At 39.5% G+C, this 15,359-nt stretch overlaps 1 protein-coding gene across 1 annotated transcript in view; it reads right to left on the reverse strand.

The window, feature by feature from the left end:
- Positions 1-14,039, reverse strand: part of LOC141103520 (calcium-activated chloride channel regulator 1-like) — a 53,205-nt gene extending 39,166 nt beyond the window's left edge. Inside the window, exon 1 of the mRNA XM_073593194.1 lies at positions 13,895-14,039. The gene's annotated coding sequence lies outside the window, so the exon portion shown is untranslated. The remainder of the gene's footprint in view (positions 1-13,894) is intronic.
- Between the last annotated feature and the right edge of the window lie 1,320 nt (positions 14,040-15,359).

Raw genomic sequence — 15,359 nt, forward strand, 5'->3', positions numbered from 1 at the left:
ATCTCATAATCTGGTTGGAATATGATTGTGTTCATAAATAAAGTACCTCAGTGCTTCCAATCGATACAAGCGATTGATAATTTTCTGCCAGCTGACCCAGTTTGATTGGAGCAGATCTAATAGGAGCCACACATGCATTAATAAATGATCAATATCTTTTTTGATTGATCTCTTCTGATAAGATTAATCAATCCATAGATGACAACTCATTTTGTTGATTTGCCACATGGGAATTGAATTTCGACTGATAGCTAAGATATGATCGTAACTTATGCAATCAATTGTATCGCTGTTTCCATTATATAATTTCATAATCTGATTGATCAAAATATAATTGTATTCAGGAACAAAGTATTTCAGTGCTGTTGATTGATGCAAAATGTTCAATAATTTCCAGCCCTGGCTGATTAATGCAGTTTAACGGAATCTTATCAAAATCAAGTCTAAAGCCTGGTATACACTAATGCCGCGTACACACGGTCGGAATTTCCGACAACAAATGTTCGATGTGAGCTTGTTGTCAGAAATTCTGACCCTGTGTAGGCTCAATCGGACATTTGGTGTCGGAATTTCCGACAACAAAAATTTAAGAGCTGGCTCTCAAATTTTCCAACAACAAAATCTGTTGTCGGAAATTCCGATTGTGTGTAGACAGTTCCAACGCACAAAATTCAATGCATGCTTGGAATCAAGCAGAAGAGCCGCACTGGCTATTGAACTTCATTTTTCTCGGCTTGTTGTACGTGTTGTACGTCACCGCGTTCTTGACGTTCGGAATTTCCAACAACATTTGTGCGACCGTGTGTGTATGCAGGACAAGTTTGAGCAAACATCCGTCGGAAATAAATCCAGGATTTTGTTGTCGGAATGTCTGATCATGTGTACGCGGCATTAAGTTTGTTTTCATTCAACCCAGCGGGTTGAACAAAAAAACTGACAGCTCCGGTCTGAACTGCTGTACTGACGATCCGGCGTTAGTACAGCGATCTCCCCACTGAGCTGTTGTGTCCCCCCCCCCCACCAGAACACTCTGTGCTGATCGGCAGCTGGTCGGCTGCTGGTTTTCCAGCATGCTTGCCCGACAGAAGCTGGCCTAACGGCTGCTTCTGTCGGACCGGCTGACATACACACGGGCCGTGTGTTCTAGGCATTAGTCAACTGTGAGGCAAGTTATGGCTATTCAGTTGTTTTGATTGCATCACACAATGATCAGATAAAAAAATGACGTGTGTGTGTGTGTGGTGACCATAATTTGAGTCTGAATGAAAGAGAAGTTATGGCTATTTGATTGTTTGTGGATTTGATTATTTTGATTGAGTCACACATTGGATGGATAATAAAATGAAAGTGTGTATGCCCACCTATGGAGGGATCAAGCCCAGGGGGGCGGCACTCTACAAGATTTGAATAATCACATTCAAGACCTGTGGATTGAAGACCACTTCCTCCTCATTATGGAACATTGCCTGGAGACCTTGTTTGCATTTAGCGGACTCAAGCTGAGTACAAAGGCTGCTAAGCCAAACACATACTGTGCTTCTAAATTTACTATTCTACTACTCATCAGTTTGAAGCTATTGTCAATCTTTTACTGTTAGCAAAAAACATTATTCTGCTTTTTAACAGTTTGGTAGTGCTGGGAAACCTGCAACCCAATCCAAGGGTGTGTCCTTGAGACATAAGTGCTAAATGTGCAGTGACAGGTGATGGATAAATGTACACATAATTTCATATGCTGATTACTGTAAATGCTGATAACCATTTGAAAAAATGTATTGCACAATAATGAAGGCTATCATCAGTACATGTTTAGTTTTTCTGTATATTTACATGCATTTTGCAAGAGCAGATAAGCATCATGTTCTTGCAGGCTATGAGCTGTCTTTATGTCCTAGACATTGATGTATTTCTCCATAGCCCCTAAGGATATGATTGTACAGATATCCTGTTTTACTAGCATTTTTTGTTTAGAACCTAAGTGCTGAGGTTATGGTTAGTTAACATGGCCACATGCATATTCATGCTATGCCTCCAAAAACATGCTGGTTCATTGACATCTAAGTTTAGGTTATCTGAAGCCCCATGTACACGGGATGCTGAGGCAAAGTCCTCTGAACAAATTTTTTTTGACACCTTGAAACCTGCGTTTAAAACGCCCGTTTAGCCACGGTTGCATGCCGCGTTTAGCCGCGTTTTACCACGTTTGCGTCTAGAAGCCTTTATTAAGATTACCTCATTAAAGAATCTCCCCAAGCTCAAAAAACATTGTAGTTAACTATTTCAGCCATTTTGACCAGAGTGAGTAGCAGCAGCAGAGAGAGCAGTTGTCTACTTGTATTTGCCTCTATTTTTGTGCTTTTTTTTTTTTGCAATGGATCCCATAATGAGCATATGTGAGGAAATGCTCCTGACATTGCTCTTGATGAGGCTAGAACGACGTAGAAAATTACGTGAGAGGTCCAGAGTCAGAGTTCGTCGCTATTGGACCCATCCTTTGATTGCGCAGCAAGTGTCGGCAGGATATTTTGTAAACATGTACTGACAGCTGCGTACCTACCCCGACAAATTTGTTAATTTCACACGCATGTCCATTACCACATTTGACCTTCTACTTGAAAAAGTATGACTATATATGGTCTATATATGGACTATATATGGTATATATATATATATATGAATCATTGCAAGTAATTAAAACATTTTTAACTATATTTTTTAATGTTTTTTCATTGTTTTCCATCATATTTTTGTCTTTTCAGCTCTAAAATATAGGGCACCTTTAAAAACGCTTACAAACGAAAACGCGCCCAAACCGCGGGTACCCGCGTTTAGCCGCATTTGGTGTCTGAAACGTGGAAATCTTCTGCGTCTGAACCCATTTTTTTGCTTCCAAAGAAACGCTGTTAAACGCAACTGCAAAAAAAGTCAATAAACGAGACTGTGTACATGGTCACATAGGATAACATTGAATGAGTTCAGGGGCAGTTGAAAAAAAGTGTTCAACTGCCTCTGAACGCACGTTTAACAGCGTCCCGTGTACATGGGGCCTTAGTTTGGGAATGTTGGGGAAATCTAGAGGCTCATTTATAGAGCAGATACAGATATCTACTCTTTGCTGGATACTGCAGTGATACTTCACACCATAATCTACCTTTAGGTGCCGTTTACAATATAAAGTTCTGTTTTCTTAAAGTGATACTAAAACCTGCCTTTTTTAAAAATTTCATTCAAGGAATTCAGATTTGCACATTGTGTATAGTTTGCTTTTTTGAATGTTTTTCTTAGTCCCAAAGCCGCTGCCCCCACTTTTGTTTTTGGGTGAAGACACCCATGCGTGTGCTTTCCATTAACATGCACAGCACCCACAAAAATATTCCTCTGCTCTCTCCTTGCAGCTCCAGACTCACCTACCCTCATCTCTCCCCTCTTCAGCCAGTAAAGTAAGTTCAGGGAGTGGTGTGGTTCATGGAGGACCTGACAGCTGTTAGAGAGACATCAGGTACGAGTTTAAGGATGGGGGGAGCACTAGTACTGGGGCATTTTTTACCTTAATGCTGTGAATGCATTAGGGTAAAAAATGTTTAGCCTACAGTACTACCTTAATGCTGTTTGACAGGTTACATCGCCGGGCACTCCTCCCAATATCTTTTTCCATCAATTTGTTCAGTGGCTCTGCTTTCTACATTTCTACAGAGTCCCGAAACAAGTGAAGCGCAATGCACAAGAAACAAAAACGGCAACATACACATTTCTAAAGCACAGTAAAGTTTATGGTAAGGTCACTGCTTTATAATTGGGGCCATAAGACTATATAAGCGTCTAGCTATGTTGGTTATCTTTCAGTATAGTCCAGGGTAATTATGACTGAGGTTGATGTTGCTACCTGGAGACATCAGATGGTGGTTGAATCAGAAGTGCAAGTAATTTGACCACCTAAAGACCCTTTATCTGAAAGATCTCTGAATAAACAGGCCTCATGTGTCTTTTATGTCTTTAGAGAAAAGAGGAAGAGCACTGCTATGCACCCCTGGTTAAGTCTTATTCCAGGAAAAACCAAACCAATGGGGGATTGCTAGACAGGTCATTGTGTATGTATATGATCTAGATATGATCTATTGCCAACCATAGATGGAGCAAGTCTTTTTCCTGTAACCACGGACTGCAGGAAAGAAAGTAGCTTGATTCCCTCATTAACACTGTCAGTGTTGATGGGGGAATCCCTCCTGTGGAGCCATTGTGTCCTCCCGCCAGGAGGCTTTAACAGCCGCTAGCATTAGGAGGCTTTAACAGCCGCTAGCATTAATCGCATGTAAAATCTGATCTGATCGATCAACTTGGATACATTCAGCCTGCCCATTCATGTTTTGAATCTCATCTGGTTCCTGCTAATCCCAGCCGAGATTCGAAAGGTCTATGACTGACTTAAAGAGGAAGTAAAGTCTTCCTTTTTATTTGTACTACAGGTAAGCCTATATTAAGGCTTACCTGTAGGTACCATAAATATCTCTTAAACTTGCACTGTTTAGAAGATATTTACTATATACGCCGATGTCATTGTCACATTCACACTGAATAAACGGCCGCCCGTGCCGTTTCTTCAGACCCCTGTCCTGTAATCGGTGGCTTACGCACACATGCGTGGGAGTGACATAATCGCGGCTCCAGCCAATCACAGTGCTGGAACCCACAAGAAACTCCAGGGAAAATGTCAGCCACCTCAGCGGTGTGCGCGTGCCGCTGAGAGAGCTTCATTCTAAGTATTTCATAATGAGCTAGTATGCATCATTATGCATTTGACTTATAGCTTTTTTTAAATTTATTTTTTTATAGGGTTTACAACCTCTTTAACATCATAAACTCTAACCTTCTGGGATAGATGAAAAAGAACGCCTTTCAGCGTATAGTATGTGGGCAAAGGACAGATCACCACGGCATCTAGTTACACAGACCAGAAAAAATGAATATATAAAAAATAAATGGTTAAACGCACATATGATTTTTGCACCACTACTTTTCCTTCATACTGGCTTTTAAAGTTAAGAATGTATAAAGGGGGCACACCTATTTGGGCCCACTTTCTTGGGACTGGGGCCACCCGGCCCTATTAGTATAGTTGAATGGCAATTAACTGTTACGTAGTGTTTTATGGGGCCACTGTCCCTTTAAATATTCTAAAGAGGGATCTGGGTTATCCAATGGGAATTCCTGGAAGTTTCTGGATTTTCCTGGGAATGTTATATAAGGGCTGCAGAGCGGTTATGGCTTCCTCTGCAGCGGCCAGGACAAAGGAAAGAAGAGCTCCCGTCACAGCATTTTGTGTGGTTGGGTCACCCCGGAATCTGGGGGGGATGTATTCTTAATAGTTTAAGCTGCTCGAGTTCTGACAACTGGGCAAAGCCTATTTGATGATGTGATGTTTATGTTATGCAAGTTTTTGATTATTTATAATGGTTGTTATCAGCATTGTAAACCAATAAATTGCCGCGGCCATTTCTGCCAAAACATTGTGTGGTGTTGGTCTTATTGATGTATCTAGGGAATAGGTTGGGCGGGTGTGGCTTACAGTCCAAGTGCAAATGTTTGAGTTGAATCAAATGTTTCTTGTACTGCAACATGTTTGATAGTTAGATAATATAATAAAAAGTTTCACACATAAGATAAAAATATGGGACAATTGAGGAAGAAAGAGGGCAGAGGGATTTGGATCCAAAAAAGAGGGACAATCCTCCAAATAAGGGGCAGCTGGGAGCTATATCTAAAATAAAAATCTGATGTATTTGGTAGTTTACCGACTAGGCACATAAAAAATGTCATACCATACGCGCTAAACAGTACAACTCAGGGGCGGACTGACCATTGAGCCACTCGGGCACTGCCCGAGGGCCCTGGGCCACTAGGGTACCCCATCAGGGTTGCCAGCCTCAGTAAAACCAGGGACAGTATGTATAAATCTGTGTTTTTTTATATCTGTCTGTGTATACATGTATGTGTATACTGTGTGATTGTATACTGTGTGGCCCCATAATCTCTAATTGCCTGGGGGCCCCATGAGTTATCAGTCCGCCCCTGGTACAACTCTTTTAGATTAGCAAATGATCACAGTTATGGGGAAAGCACTTTGACATGCATGATGTGTATGGCATTTCATACAAAACTCTACATGTTGAAATTGCAGGTTTTAAGTTCTCCGTAACACTTTCATAAATTTGGCAAATTGAAAATATAAACTGCAAGGCAAACATTTACCTTTTAAATTAGTTCCTGAGAGGGATAGAATGTGTATTTTGTTTATTAAAACCAAATTGCAGCCAATTTTTTTTTTTTTTTTTTAGTAGTAGAGTGAAGAAAGTTTAAAACCTTTCAAACCCCAGTGCTTTCATGTCACAGTGAAAAAAGTAAGGGGAAATCTTCCCAATTCAGTCACAGACAACCAAAAAAATACCAAACATTTTTGGTCCTTCCCCACTCCATTCAAAACTAGAGCTGGCCATACATTAGTAGAGTTCTGTATGAAAATGTTTGTTTAACCGCTTCAGCCCCGGACCATTTGGCTGGCCAAAGACCGGAGCACTTTTTGCGATTCGGCACTGCGTCACTTTAACTGACAATTGCGCGGTTGTGCGACGTGGCTCCCAAACAAAATCGATGCCCTTTTTTCCCCCACAAATAGAGTTTTCTTTTGGTGGTATTTGATCACCCCTGCGGTTTTTATTTTTTGCGCTATAAACAAAAAATAAGCGTCAATTTTGAAAAAAAAAACGCATTATTTTTTACTTTTTGCTATAATAAATATCCCCAAAATATATATGAAAAAATTTTTTTTTTTTCCTCAGTTTAGGCCGATATGTATTCTTCTACATATTTTTGGTAAAAAAAATTGCAATAAGCGTATATTGATTTGTTTGCGCAAAAGTTATAGCGTTTACAAAATAGGAGATAGTTTTATAGCATTTTTATTAATAATTTTTTTTTTACTAGTAATGGCGGCGATCAGCGATTTTTATCATGCCTGCAACATTATGGCGGACACGTTGGACAATTTTGACACATTTTTGGGACCACTGGCATTAATATAGCGATCAGTGCAATTAAAAATGCATTGATTACTGTAAAAATGTCAATGGCAGTGAAGGGGATAACACTAGAAGGCAGTGAAGGGGTTAATGTGTGTCCTAGGAAGTGTTCTAACTGAAGGGGGATGTGGACTGTGCAGGGAAACTAACAGATCGTCTGTTTATACTCTGTATGAACAGAGGATCTGTCAGTTCTCCCCTCAGAGAACCGGAAACTGTGTGTTTACACACACAGGCCCTGGGTTCTCAGTGTGCCCCGAGCAATCGCAGGAGCCCGGCGGCGATCGAGACCGCTGGGCACTCACATCGGCTCGGGGGGCGAGCGGGGGGCGCGCACCTCCTAGTGGCCACAGGGCGAAGCAACGTTACATAACATCGTTTCGCCCAGCCATGCCATTCTGCTGCATTACAACTATGGCGGCTGGTCGGCATGTGGTTAAACAATGTTCGTTCTCTTTTCTAATCTTTAGTGGGTCCAGATCGACGTTTGTTTTCGACTGCAGTAATGAGAAATTCGTAAGGAGCAGGACTGAAAATCTTTATTGTTTGAACACATAACTAAAATTTCCAACAGTGAATGTGTTTATCAGTCAGTAAAGTCCATTTATTCCAAAGTTGAATTTTAAAAACAAACTAAATTTTGAAGTACATGACTTTCGAACAACATTCATCAAATCATTGAATTTTGCTACAACTGTTCATACAAATATGCGTGAGAACGTTTATTTGAAAGTCTATGTATGGCCAGCTTAAGACAAGTTTTGACTGGAGTTAGGCTTAAACTTCTATGCTTAAAATGGTTATGTTGACCAGAAAATGTCAGTTCTAGAACTTATATTATTATTTAAGGTACTTATTTAGCGCCGTCAATTTACGCAGCGCTTTACATATACATTGTACATTCACATCAGTCGCTACACTCAAGGATCTTGCAATCTAAGGTCCCTAACTCACATTCATATACTAGGGCCAATTTTAGACAGAAGCCAATTAACCTACCAGCATGTCTTTGGAGTGTGGGAGGAAACCGGAGTGCCCGGAGGAAACCCACACAGTTAGTGTTATGGTTGGGATTCGAACCATCAACCCTTTTTACTGCTAGGCAAGAGTGCTACCCACTATACCACTATGCTGCCCATACAAGATATTAATGAGTACTAATAGTTCTACATTTGCTGGTATATTCTGAAAATATTATTACGTTCATGCTCATAAATGATTGCAAAATAAAGGATTTAAATGAAATGTCATATAATATAAATTTATGTCTAACGTAGATATGCGTTACCACTGATAATAATTTTCAAAGGTCAGATTGGTTAACCATCCTCAAGTGTCTATAGTACCGGACATCCCTGTCTTGAGCGGGCCTTACATAACTCAAATTTTGGCTGATTCCTGATGAATCAGCCAAAATTTCTTCTGTGTATGGTTGAAAAGTGCCTTCATCCAATGAGACATATACATTGTTTTGGTTTTCTGATAACCAGCTCCTTTCATTTATCCCACAGGGCTGAATAAGAGGAAACTTAATACGCATGGCCCACTTTACAAATATTGGAGAAAGTAATGATTGTTAATACTGGACACATTCGTCATTGCATTCCCGCTTGCATTGGAGGTGTTTGGGCATGTTCACTACCTCCCACTTTCTTAGAAGTAAACATACCTACTGAGGCAATAAAAAGTATTAAAGAAATCTATCATCTACAGCCAACTTAATGCCATCACCCACCATTCAGACCAAGATTTGGCCTCTATCAACAAATATTCATAAAATAACACACACATAATGCACACAAGATAAGCAAATAGCTGAACACATCATATATCAAATCTACGAATCTGCAAGAATAAATACCTTTCTGAGCTTTTCTTAAACTCCCGTTAACCTTGAGGCTGCAATGAATTATCTACTATGAAATCTAGAAGTTGAAAGTATCTCTGAGAAGAGGGATAGCAAAGCTGTTTAAATATAAGCACACATTCCTAGCTCAGCTGAGAAACCACAGCGAGCCATGTGACCGAGTAGTAGGAAATTCCATAGTTAGCCAAAGCATGAGTATAAAGGAATTTTGTTTAGCTGCCCAGTTGTTTAGGCTCGGTTCACACTGGGGCGACTTGTCAGGCGACCTAGTCGCCTGACAAGTCGCCTCCCGTTCTGTGCTATGGAACCGTTCTAATCGGAGCGACGCAAGTCGCTCCGACTTAGAAAAAGGTTCCTGTATTACTTTGGGGGCGACTTGGGGCGACTTGCATAGACTTCTATGCAGAAGTCGTCTCGCAAGTCGCCCCGGCAGTCGTTTGCAGGTCGCCTCGCTGAGGCGACCTGCAAGTCGTGCCGCCCATGTGTGAACCGAGCCTTACTGTAATAGAAGATAATCCCAGCTCTTACAAAACTCTGTCATTCATTAGCATTAATAAGCCTCTATAGTATAGCCTCTATAGTTAATCGGATTAGATTCTATCCATAGTATTCAAAATAGCTATGAAAGTTTTCTAAATCAACTATGACAAATATACAGTATGTTTAAAGGAGAAGTATGACCAAAGCTTTTTTGGCTATACTTCTCCTATGGATCACAGGAATGCAGTTCATTTGTTCTGTGACCCGTTTTCAGCTGACAGCTGCGCAGCCATTCACTGGGAAGTTCAGTGTATTGCTGCTTCTCTTCCCCCAGCTCTTATGCAGATGGGAAGAGAGGGAATGGGATCACTTATAAAAAAGGGAAAAAAGGTAATTATAATGTTTTTTTTATATCCATTAAAAAATGTTTTACCTTTCTTTTTTATTTTAACTGAATGGGTTGTTTTACAAGGTGATCGTTTACAATCACGTTAGGCATGTCAAATCACATGCCAAATAGAAGCCTACTGCCAGCAATGGCACCGTCCGAATCGGTGCAACGCCGACTTTACGGCACAGCACCAATTTACAAAAGTAGTTCCTGTACTACGTTTGGCGACTTTGGGGTGATTTCAGTAGACATCTGTGCATGAACCCACACAGATGTCTTTCAAATCGCCCCCGAACTAGTAATGAAACGCGGGGTTTGAAATCTAATGTGAACGAGGGCTCAGGCTACTGCAGGTGAGAACCAGTAGATTCTTGCTGCCATATCTAAAAATTACTTGCACACATTCAGGGGAATTTAAACTAGCCCTAATGACAGATTTTTGGTGGTAGTTCCCTTTAGAACTAGCTACGCCTAATTCAGGCAAGCATTTGCACTAGGGTTGATTAATCTGGGTACACACGGATCAAAATTAGTCTGGTTCAGCAAGGATCGGCCGAATATTATTCTGTGTGTAGCTCTCCCAGTTCAACAGAAGCCAATCAATAGTTTGATAGCAAAGAACAGTCAACCAGTGAAGATGTAGAGGACAGATGAAATAGGTGAAATAGTCATGAACCGCCAATAAATATTATAACAATTAGGTAATATGATTTGAGAAATACAGCTTTATATTAAATTTGGTCATATGTAATGGTGAAATAAAAGCAATTGTGGGTTTATTGATTTTTGCATATTTATTCTCCATAGTCCATGGAACCAAGGTTGTAGGAGGAAAATGTCCCTACATACTTTGCACCAGAAGGTGTCCTTCACTTTCATCACAGAGAGCTGGGTTGTAAATAATAATAAAGATGCAGTGCATTAAAAGAACATTCATTAATAGAAGCCCATTCCCCTTGATTATCAATGTGTAACCTTGTGAATAACACACTTCCTGTTCTTGAGTGGCTAGGATCACTCTTCCACTGTATCTATAAAGGCAAGCTGCTCCCCTGATTTGAACTACAAAAAGTTCTTTTTCTATTCATCTCTAATACATGGTTGAGGTAAATTATTCGATTACAGTAAACAGGCAGAAAATATTTTTTGTGCTTTCAGCTCACAAGGATAGAGGAAGACCTCTTTGTAGTCCAGCTCAGGAAAACAGCATGCATTCATACTGTGGAAGAGTGAAGGTAGCCACCCACTGACAGGATGTGCATTTATTCACAGGATTAGCAAGAAAGAATTAATCGAAAGTATATTATTATCGAGTATAAATCGACCTATAAAAAAAAAAATTCAACCACTACATCTAAGGACTGTTAAAGGATAAGTCACCTTTGGAACATGTGTTTAGGGTGGAATATGTAACATGTTTCAGCTCCTTCCAATCCCCCCTCCCTGTGACAACGGGCGTGGGATCCTCTCCCCGCACCCACTCTGACAATTAAAACGTGTCGTGGTCATGCGAGGCTTCTGTGAATCAATGAACTACAAGTAATGCTTTACAGGCTTCAGTGTAAAAAATAATTATTATTAATAATAATAATAATAATAATATATATATATATATATATATATATATATATATATATATATATATATATATATATTTTTTTTTTTTTTCAATAAAAGGTGAACTTATCCTTTAAATTGCTATATATATATACACACATGTATTAAAGATATATATGTATATATATTTATATATTTTTTTTTTGGGGGGGGGGGGATTTGGATGAGTTTAGAGTTTTTCTCTAGTCATCTCTATTAATGGGGAGGGGAATCAGTAGTTTACAGAGACAGCTTGAAAGGCAGATAAGAATATTTTTTCCTTTTACAGTTTAACTCACAGCATGTGACAAACACGTTATGTTTCTGACAAGATCAACAAGAGTTTTCTATACATGCTGAAAATGTTCTAAGAACATTTAAAATAATGCAATTATCACATCTAAGGCTAGGTTGAGTTTATTGTGAATTGGAGAACACGCTCACAAGACTCGACACGAGACAGACACACGCTGCACTAATTCTTAATGGCACCGCCACGCATTGGCAAAACACCGGCGATTTTGCGTGCGTTCTGTGCAGCACAATTTAAAAAAAAGGTTTGGGGATTTCTTTCCCTGCATTTCTGCAGATAGGGTAGCTCATTGAAATGAATTGGCTGCCCAGCTCTACATGCAGAAGACAGCCTCCACAAGTGTGAACCAAGCCTAACTACAATACAATAGATTTTTTTTAAATTTACACAGATGGTTATATAAGTATCTCTGCAAGAGAGATCTTGATTTCAGGTGTTGATATCAATTTGCAGCATATCAGATGACTGCCAAGTAGTTAAAACTCTCAAGACCAAATCATAACTGCCCATGTAGCTGTAGGCTTCGCGTGTCTGCAGAGGCTACAGAATGTTCATTCTATCTGATCATGTGTATTCTAATCAGAGAAAATTACCTTCTAATGAGGTAAACACCTTGAAAAATTGAATATCCCCTGATTTGCATGTTTGTAGGATGTTTATTTTGGCACCTTTAGGCTGTTTTTTAGCCCAATACCTGTAGGCACCCTTAAGCTATGTTTTCTTGACACATATCTCTTCTAGCTCTTTTGTTACCTGTTTATTTAAAATAGCAGGTCAAGTATTAATTAAATAGTGTATGCAAGTTGTGGGCAAAATTTCAATACCTGCTTGAATAAGATAGTATATGTGTCATTTTGCAAATAATAACATGCAGCCAAACATTTTGGGATGATAAAATAGATCTTAATAATATTGTATCCCTTTAAGTTTAAAGCCCATCTTTGGGTGGAGCTATGTTGCTTAAAGGTAATGTTTTTCTTGCTCAGGTACATTAGTGTAGCTTGGACCAATGTAACTGTATATTTCCATAGTAGTGACAATTTCTACAGTGATTTGCAGTTTCTACAGGGATCGGTGAGTTCTACACAAGAACTGATGCTACAAGATATACATACTTCTATGTTGGACCAAAGTAACTACGCAAGAAAAATCATACCTAAACTTCAGCTTTAACAGTGGATCAAGGGAATGGTGCAATTTGGGGAAGGAAAGTACCAACTGCCTATGGTTCCACCTGTGCTGTGCTGGACCTTTAAGAAGGAATAGGCTGCAAGGCATACCAATTTTCAATATTTTATTTGATATATATGTCCCAAGATAGGAGCTCTTGAAGCCTGGAGTTAGGGACCAGATAGAGGCACCTTTGTGTGGCTTTAACAAATAATTGCAAATGTATGCTACAAAAACCTCTGTTTTTATTGCAAATTGTTAAAGCTGTTTAGACTTTTAGGCTTTTGCTGACTGGCATGTGTGCCAGGGATCTTTTTGTATTGTACTATTTTATGAATTGCCCTGTCCAGGTCCACCTTAATTATAATGGGTACAAACTGTCCCAAGTGGTAGCCATTTCTTTTTTACATCCTGTATTTTGCCCCGTACAGTTTCACTTTTATGAGAAGCCACATGACTTATCATGGGAGGAAACTAGACTGCAATGACGAAAACGTATATAAATGCAGGAAAACGATACAAACACCATTCAGTTATTGTCTCAGACATCCTCTGTTAAAATACTTCAAAGAACTGTTTTCAAAATGTTCCATTCGTGGTTATGGTTTTGCTTTTAACTTAAAGAACTATTTTTGAACCTGATTGGTGGATTTTCCAATGTTATGGCGAAATTACAAAAAAATTTCCAGCCTAATGAAAGATTTAATTTATTGGTATACCATTTTCTATAACTCAGTCACAGCTTAACTTACACACAGACTAGTTTTCTTGTGCAATATAGCTATATATGTAAAATTATTATTATTTTAAAAATTTGTAAAAAATCCACATCCTTAAAAACTCCAAATCCTTAGTTGATCACGAAAAAAATGAAAAAACCCTTACAAAAAGAGCTCCAATTTGTTGTTATTGGAGTATTACAACTATGTTGTATTTAAATTCATGTTAAACTTAGTTTAATATAAGCAGCCACTTAGAAGGATTTAATCATGTGAGAAGCTTACCTAGGGATGTCTCCTGGAGCTACAGCGAGTTGTCCAGGTTCCAGTCCTCAACTCTCAGTGCAGTGTGTGAAGCATGATATATAGCCCTAGCAGACAGAGTGCATTCCTATGGTACCCTCCCCTTTCTGTATCTCCATCCTGTCTGTGGGATGAAGGAAACACCCTCTGGATATGCCTGAACAACATCATAGTAAAAGTTTCACAAGTCAAAGGAACCTTTTGTTAGTTTCTATTACAGTCTCTTTTCACGGGAGCAAAGTAAGAATGAAAAGAGCTAGTCACTCGCTTTATTATTATTATAATTATTATTATTATTATTAGTCCTTAGACAATAAAAAAGGAGTGCATGAAAACATCTAGGTATAAAAAAAATGACTTTCTGTTTCAATTATTATTTATTTTTTTTAATGTCATTGATATCATAGATCTACACAAGGAAGGTATTTCTTGACCATAGATTTCCATGATTTAAAATGTATGTTCAGCTAAAATGTTTTCTTCTTAGTTTGCAATAGAATGGCAAAGGGTTAGAACCCCCGTTAGGTTTAAAGTGGTTGTAAACCCTTTACAACCACTTTAACCTGCAGGTAAGCCGAGATTAAGGCTTACCTGTAGGTGCTTGAAATATCTCCCAGATATTTGAAAATTGGCATAGGGCGATTGCTTCTGCGCATGTGCCAGAGTTAGAAAGGGCATGCTGTGCCGTTTCTAGCTCGGGTCATGCCGACTCCGCGACTCACACAACTCCGGCCAGTCACAGAGCCAGAGTTCGCGGCCCCGGAAGGAAGAAGGGTGAAGAATGGACGCTCGCTACTAGCGATGAAGATGGGGACATTGCGGGCTTCTCCTGCAGGTAAGTGTCACATAATGGGCTACTATGCAATGCATAGTAGCCCATTATGCTTTACCTTTGCAGGGAAACAAAGAGGAAGTAACACCCATCAGGGCTTACTTCCTCTTTAAACTTCTACTTGGGACACTGTTAGGCAGGCCATACATGGTGCAAATTCACACGATTCCCCCAACAACAACACAGACAGTGCTGACAGGGGAATGCTTCCTGCCAAGTCATTGTCTGATCCCAGCGAGGGAGAGATGGAAGCCGTCCTCGCCGGGAGAAGACAGTGATTATTACTAGCAGCTATAGCAGTCACTAATGATAATCGTAAGAGAATCCAGCAGGCTGTTTGTACTCAAGTTGATCGATCAATTAACTTGATACATTCAGCCTGCCCATTAACAGTTCGAATCTCAGTGTATGGCCAGCCTTAGGCAAGTTATACATAATTATAATTCTTTCATTCAACACATTCGAGCTAGATGAGGGAACCCCTCCCGCAGAGCTAATGAATTCTTACAACATTGAGGCTTCTCCGCTGTCAGAATACAGTCATCAACACTGATCAAGTGGACATTTTCCAACAGGCTAGTGGTACAGAAGTCAATTGAGAGATCAACTTCTGTC

Source organism: Aquarana catesbeiana, linkage group LG07 (genome assembly GCF_042186555.1).
Source record: "Aquarana catesbeiana isolate 2022-GZ linkage group LG07, ASM4218655v1, whole genome shotgun sequence".
Classification (NCBI taxonomy): Eukaryota; Metazoa; Chordata; class Amphibia; order Anura; family Ranidae; genus Aquarana; species Aquarana catesbeiana.